The sequence below is a fragment of the Acomys russatus genome, chromosome 25, assembly GCF_903995435.1.
Source record: "Acomys russatus chromosome 25, mAcoRus1.1, whole genome shotgun sequence".
Classification (NCBI taxonomy): Eukaryota; Metazoa; Chordata; class Mammalia; order Rodentia; family Muridae; genus Acomys; species Acomys russatus.
The window spans coordinates 45,205,080-45,213,338 of NC_067161.1; positions in this window are offsets into that span (position 1 = coordinate 45,205,080).

Here is an 8,259-nt window from a genome sequence, read left to right on the forward strand (position 1 = left end):
ATCCCTGACTATAGGATCTGGCCCTAACTCCTGCACCAGTTGTGCTGTTACTAACAGAATGTTTTATAATAGTGTTGCTAGACCTTCCTTCCTATAGAACAAGACAGCACCATCACACTCTGCTTAAGGCTTGAATATGTTTTCCTTTCATTATAAATTTAAAATAAAGTATGTGATCCACTGCAGCTCTCTTCCCTTCCCCACAGAACCACTCCTGCCCACAAATGAGTTACAGAAGCTCTTACAACTATAAACCAACTTTCTAGCTTGATTTCGTACTATTTCTCTTACATGCTTTAACATGTGTCAAAACTGTTATGCCAAAGTTTGTGCGTGTATTCTGTATTTCTCGTTTCTTTTCAATGAGACCCCTAATTACCATTTCCCCCTTCTGGTAATGACTTTCCTTCACTATCAAACTTCATTTCTCATTCAAATTATTCAACCTTTATCTTGCCCTTTCTGGGATTCCTTACTTCCCTCAGAATATGTTTCCATTCCAGGGTAAGTTGTCACAAGAAAAAAAAAAATCCCTTCCTGCCGCCCTTCAGTTGTGTTGGCTGGATGATTCCCTGTGGAAGAAGCTTTCTTCTTCCACCTATTAATGTGAAAGACAGGAATACCAAACGGCCTTTGCCTCAACTGTACAGGGTCCTCCAAGAGCTGAGCTGACCCTTCTGTGCCTACTCATAAATCCTGGTCTCTTTCAGAGCCCTTGGCCCCTGTGACTTGATGAGGTCATTGATTAAAAGTTCAGTATCAAGAGGATGACTGTTGATTAGCCCTAGCTACATGCACTGAGTGCACAGAGAATTGGAGGTGCGTCTCTTCCACCAGCCTCCTCTAGGTTTCCCCCCAACCCCGACTGAAGTTGCAAATCTCCTGTCCCCCCACCCCCCACCCCCAGGCACAGTGCCCACTGTTGGTTTCCTTCACCGTGTATTTACGCCTTGGTGTCTTAGCAGTCCGGTACCTCTCTAGTCATGCCCATTGTATCTAGGAAGTCCCTCTTAATGACTTGCCTCTGTCCTCATTTTCTCCACCTGATTCTTGTCAGACTTACTATGGAGCCCTTGTCTACCCTGCTGCTTCTGGGCTATTTTCTAGGAAACTGAAGCTGCTCCTGGGTCTGTGTGTCCCTGTCAATCCATCATCTTCATCAGGGCTATGGCTTCCCACACGCATGTGCTACTGAGTCTAGAGATGAGAATAATCATGAACAGTGTAACTAGACCCTTGGCTTATGTGGCCCTCTGTGTTGTCATTCACTTAGATAGCACCGCTTCTCTGAGAATCATATTTTGATTTCACCTCTCTGGGGAGAGAAGTGAAGAGAGAGAGAGAGAGAGAGAGAGAGAGAGAGAGAGAGAGAGAGAGAGAGAGAGAGAGAGAGAGAGAGAGAGAGAGAGAGAGAGATTCACTCTCTAGCCCAGACTTGCAGCAAGTCTTACACATTTGGGTGTTTCACCTACATGCACCTACATGTATGTGCATTATGTGCAGAACAAAAAAGCCATAAATGGGCATTGGATCTCCTGAAACTAGAGACACATATAATTGTCAATTGCTACTTGGATGCTGGGAATCAAAACAGGGTCCTCCACCAGAGCAGACAGTGCTTTCAGTGGCTGAGCCATCTCTCCAGCTCCTGGAGATATTTTTGAGTAGAGCTGTCAGCAGTGACTACTTTGATTCTATTTTTTAAAAATGAACATCATTTTTAGTTCATCACCTTTGTCCTCATAGGCACTGGAAACTATGGCCAAAGTTTGCTGTTATTCATGGATATTGATGAGCACCTGTAATCTTGGAACTTGGTGGTGGGGGGCGGTGCAGAACAATCACAAGTTCGAAGCTAGCCTCGGCTACAGAACAAGAACATGTCTCAAGAGAGGCAACAAACCTACACTTTCACTTCCAAGGCCACCAAGACATCTGTGCCACATAGCCACTAAATCCTTCTTTCTTCTCCCAAACAATCACGCTGTCATTGTAGAAGAATACATCACACATAACCTTTGTGGGGCTGTGTGTCTCTTCCCTTGTTTGATATCTTAACATTACTCCAGCCCTGAGTTCAGGGGGGAGGGGGCGGTGCCCTACCTTTCTTTCCCTGCTTCTGAAACAGCTTTGTAAGAAAGACTCAGCGAGGGCACTTAACAACAGCTTCTAAATGGAGGCTTTCCTGATCCATCCATTTCGCCCCTTAATTTACAGACTGCCCCGCCCCCACGCTCCCACCTCGTTCCCGCATTAACCACTGCAGCTCTCTCCTCTTGACTCAGCTCCAAGACTTCTGCCTCTTGTGCCCTTCCCACTTTGGCAGACGAGGCAGGCAGGGAGGAGCCACATCCGCAGGCCTTTCTACAGAGAACTCACCATTTACAACCATTTAGGAATGGGGTTCTGCTTAGGTCCTGTGTTCAGCCATTCCTGTACCTGCTGAGTCTAGGGTTCTCTGGCAGGTGCTGGGGACAACAGGAAAGGCTGCCTTCTGAGCAGGAAGTGGATCAGCCTGAATTTGTGGGCATTCACTCTGATTCTGGGGGCATTTTCTCAACTCCCTTTCATCTTTTGGGCTCATTAAACATTTTAATGAGTATATATTCATTAAAAATATATTTTATATATTAAAATATTATGTATTATTTATATTATATAATATATTCAATGTAATATATAATAGTATATGTAATTTATATGTTTTATGTATTAATTATATTATATGATTATATAACATATTAATTGTATATATTGAATAATTTATATTACAATTATATATAATTCACTATTCTAACCTCTTACTGTATGAATAAGTGTGCTAACTAGATTAACAACATTGTCTTAGAACCACTGTTTCCACTCATCTCTAGTCTGAATGGAAACTCCTCACTCATTAAACATTAACTTCCCACTCTCGCTGCTGCTTGCCCCTGGTGACCACCATTCTACTTTAAGTCTCTGTGCACAGCAACTCTAGACACTCGTGTGAGTAGAGTATTGTGACAGGCAGCACTGTGGCTCAGTCAATCCAAGTGTCCTGTTTAGTTTAGAACTTTCTTCCCATATTAGTGGACAAGGAGCTGAAAGGCCACACGGGGTGGTGGCTTTTCGTTTGGCTCAATTTGTTTTCTATTTGCTGAAGTAGAAATATTTTTGGTGTGTGCTACAGAAAGGAGACTCTCTGAAGCTCCAATTCTCTGGTCCTGTCTGACGATCATTAATAGTTTACAAATATCCTTTCTAGGCTCCTAAAAAAAGCCTTTCCATGTCTGAGTCACCAAAAAAGTAGCTTTTACCCACTGCAGGGATATGAATGTCTTGGGCCTCTCAAACGTTGCCCACCTCAAAGAACTCCTTGACTGCTCCCTTAGTGGAGAAGAGACTTTTCTCTCATGCTGGTTCTCAACAACTTCTTATGATGGAGGGTTTCACTCAAGACATATTCCTCAAGAGCTCTCCCTATTCTGCAGCTTTGCTCACCCCAAAGACTCAAGCCAGAAGCTACTTAATGCATGAAATGTGAGTTCACAATAAGAAAAGCACTAAGGAAATTATGGATGAAAATACCCAATTAATAAATCTTGCTTTAGGTGGCAGGCTCCCATTTCAAATGAAGTTATTAAACTGTATCATTACACCATGTTTCATCTTTCTATGTTATATAAAAATATTTTTCTATGATAAAAAGTTTAAGGGTATGAAACATGTCTTTAAATATATTTTATGGAGGGCATTTCTCTTTCTGTGTTGTTTTAGCTTAAAAAATAAATCTGCTAGTGTTTTAATTTCCATTATTTCATACCTCACAAGGATGGTGACTATAAATTGTCTGATACTGATTTCTTGAGCATTGTGCCTGAAGAGTCCACCATTACTGATGGCATGAGCAGGACTTCAATGCTAATATTAGCTTTGTGCTTTTCACGAGAAGTCTCATCAAAACATTGAATTTAATGCAGCTCTTTCTTTTATTCAAATAAGCTATAATTAACAATCTTCTAGTCTACAAGAATCACAACAGTAACATTTTTTTTTTTCTGACTAAGTAAAAGTTAACTGGCCGGACATGGTGGTACATGTCTTTAATCCCAGAACTTAGGAGGCAGAGGCAGGTGGAGCTTTGTGAGTTTGAGGCCTGCCTGGTCTACAAAATAAGTCCAGAACAGCCAAGCCTACACTGAGAAACCCTGTCCCAGAAAGCAGAAATGAATAGATAGATAGATAGATAGATAGATAGATAGATAGATAGATAGATAGACAGATAGATAGATGTTAACTGGACTTTATGAAACAATTTAAAAATTTTAATCCTTTCAGGTTCCTAATATGCTTCATGCGTATATGTGTATGTGGTGTGTGTGTGTGTGTGTGTGTGTGTGTGTGTGTGTGTGTGTGTGTAAGTAAACATTGTCATGCCTATAGAGGATATAAGTCAATACCAGGTATCTTCTTTAGTTGCTTTTCATTTTCCTTCTTGAGATACGTCTCTCATTGAACCTGAGCATGCTAATTTGGCCATCAAAGTCTGGCGATCCCCATTTTCCTCACAGTGGGATTACAGGCTTTTTATGTGGGTGCTGGAAATTTGAACTCAGCTCCTCAGGGTTGCACAGCAGGACTTTACCATCGGAGCTGTCTTCTAGCGTGGAGTTATACTATACTTTTAATAGCTCTATGGCATGTAATTGAACTTGACAAACAGTTGATGTTTTTTAGGTGTATAGTCTTAAATATCGCTAGATATGCAAATACCCACTGAAGTATCACTGTAATCAAGATAATAAGTGTATCCAATATTTCAAGAAGTTTCATATTTTTTCTTAGAAGTATACTCCATTTTATTTTTTGTGTCTTGAAGTTCTAGTAGGTTCATTCAGGATTTCTCTGTTTCTTTGGTGATTGATCTTTTTATCATTATAAAATAATCTTTGTTCAAGATAATATTTGTTTAAAATCTATTTTCTGCTATTAAATATAAGCATTCAAGCCTTATTTTGATTGGTATTAATATGGGAAATCTTTTCTTTTGTCCTCCTATCTTCAGCTCATTTGTTCCCTTATAGTTAAAATAGTTTCTTTCATATATAATTAGATCTAGATTGGTTTGGCAATCTCTGAATCTGAATTGAAGTATTTAGGCCATTTATATTTAATATAGTCATTGACAAAGTTGAGGTTAAGTTTTTCATCTCGACCCTTGCTTTCTAGTTGGCTCATCTGTTCTTTGTCTATTCCCACTTTTTCTCACTTTGGATTAATTGGCTATATTTTATAATCAAATCTATTCTTCTGTGGTGGCAGAAAATGTTCTAAGAAATGTGTACATGACCTTGTTCTTGTGTCATCATGAAAATAATACTCTTTCTTTCATTTAGTGTCTGGAAGTATACCCTGCCTATGTGATGTGATTTAGGTTAGCAGGTACACTTATACACAGGAGCATTCTTAATTTTTCCTCCATTGCTTTTATTTGTACCTGCACAATACATATCTAACTGTGTATTGAAATATTATCACCTTAGAGAACATAGATTTAGAAGTCTTAAGTATTTAGGTTATAAGCTTATGTTTCTTAGGGTTGTTCTAATAAAGAACTGCAAATAGGATTACTTTCCTTTCATGGCTCAGGAATTTGGGACATACTGTGAGCACAGTCAGGAAGCTCCAGGACCTCCGGTGGTCACCTTGAACTTTGGCTTATGGTGATGGGACTCCTTTTTCTGCCTCTGTCTTCATGTGGGCATCTTCCCTCTGAGGGTCTCTGCACCTCCAGCCTCCAAGTCTCACTCTCCTTAATCCAGGATGACCTTATCCGTCTTGGTCAGGGTTTCTATTTCTGTAATGAAACACCATGACCAAAAGCAAGTTGAGGAGGAAAGAATTCATTCCCCTTACACTTTTACACTACCAAAGGAAGCAGGGACAGGAGGTCGAGCAGGGCAGGAACCTGGAGACAGGAGCTGATGTAGAAGCCATGGATGCTGCTTACTAGCTTGCTCCTCATGGCTTGCTCAGTCTGCTTTCCTGTAGAACCTAGAACTGCTAGCCCAGGGTCCTCCTCCATCAATCACTAATTAGGAAAATGTCCTACAGCCTCATCTTCTGGATGCATTTTTGTTAAGTGAGGTTTCCTCCTCTCATATGACTATAGCTTCTGTCAAGTAATGTAAAACTAATCAACATATCATCTTGGTTTGATTTCATCTGCAAAGGTCTATTTCCAAATAAATTCACATTTCCATGCACAGAACTAAGATTCTGACTCATCTTGCAGGAGATATAATTTAAACCACAGCAGCACTGAAGGGTATGGAATATTTACTGCATTACACTGACTGGCTGGAGATATTTATTGCTGTCATTTGAGGCTTGTATCTGTCTCATGTACTACTGCAGATAAAGTTCCCACAGATTTATTACCTCCCAGTCTCTATAGGTCAGTTGTTGAAGGACAGCTTTCCTCTGTCTTATGATTAGGGTCTACCAAGCTGCGGTTAGCCAAGCTGCATCTTCCCCCAGAAACTCTTCTGTAGAAGAAGCTGTACTTGAGTCCATTCAGGTAAATGCATAATTCTTCTCCTTGAGGATTTTAGCACTGAGGACCCAGTTCTTGCTACCAGTTGGGGCCCAACTTAGCCATTGGAAGCTGCTCTTAGCAACCACAGGCTTCGTGCAGTTTCTCAAGGCCATCCTCAGCCCCTTAACAAGTAGACTTCCTCAACAAGCTTGCTTGTTCCATGTCCGGAAAGAATGTCTTCAGAGAGCTTCAGGTAGGTGGATGGGGCCATACAATGTGCAGCCTATCCATAGAGAGCTTCAGGTAGGTGGGTGGAGCCATACAATGTGCAGCCTATATCCATGGATGCTGTGTGGTGTGCTTCTTGCCATAGTCTGTTGTCTAGAAGCAGAGATTACTCAGAGCCCTACGCAATAAACAATAAGAGGGATGGATCAGTGTGTCACTTTAGGGTGTGTGTTACTCCTCTTTTATCCTTTGGGAAATGAGGGACGGAAGTCTTTCTTCTTCTTCTTCTTCTTCTTCTTCTTCTTCTTCTTCTTCTTGGTTTTTCGAGACAAGATTTCTCTGTGTAGCCTTGACTGTCCTGCACTCGCTTTGTAGACCAGGCTGGCCTCAAACTCACAGCGATCTGCCTTTCTCTGCCTCTCGAGTGCTAGAATTGAAGGCTTGAACCACCACGCCCAACTTAGGGGCCCTCTTCTGACGGGCAAGTTTTGAGCAGTTCATTAACTCCACCCATACATTTGTCAAAAGCAAATAAAAAAAATGTCAGATGCCTTTGCTGTACTTGGTAACTGTCATAGACAGGTTTGTTTAGCCAATTCAAGGAGGGTAGAAATTCAGCCCTAAGCACAAGCTCCTCCCACCCTGCCAGGCTTCTCCTGACAGATGATTTGTTCTTCCGGTCTTGCTCAGCTGACATTCTCACCATTGCTTTGCTTTTGATCCAGTGAATCTCTGACTTAGGACTCACTTCCTCTCCTGTAAGGAGGGAGCCATCGCTTTGTTGTGGCTGTGTCACTTTGCTCTTCATTTCAGCCTTGCTTGGGAGACTTTACTTCATAGAACCTTCTTCTCACCCAGGGGGTTCCTTCCCTGTTCTATATATTTTCCCTTCATTCTGTTCCACCCTGCTCACGGGTACAACCAACCTCAGTCCTAAAGAAATGGTGTCCTGCAAATGGAGGCAGCAGTGATTCAACACACATGTGGGGGCACACACACACACACACACACACACACACACACACACACACACACACACACAGTCTTATGCTCAAGCACGCACACACACTTGCACACACACAAACAGTTTGGGAAATCTGATGCCTCATTTTGCTTTTATTTCCATGTTCCTTGTGTGATGTCTTTTCTCAGTACTGAGATCTGTCATAGATTCAGCCTTATCTACACTACGTCCTTTATGGTTGACAGCTGGTGACTTAAGAGCTCAGAATGCACACATCCCTTCCAGACTCATCCACTGGGCTCACTTCTGGTCCACATGCACCTGTGCTATCCTTACTTCCAGCTCCTCTCCCCATGGCACTGTTTCCCTAAGGCTTGGGTTAACCTGGTGGGAAGTTCCTATTGTCTGGCCTTGTCTTCCCCCTTAACTCAATCCACACCCACTCCTCACTCCCGCCCACTTCTTGGCTCACTGATGAGGCAAAAGCATTCTTAAAACTGGACCAGAACACCACAGAACCAGGTCAGTGCTGTGCTGACATTTAAGA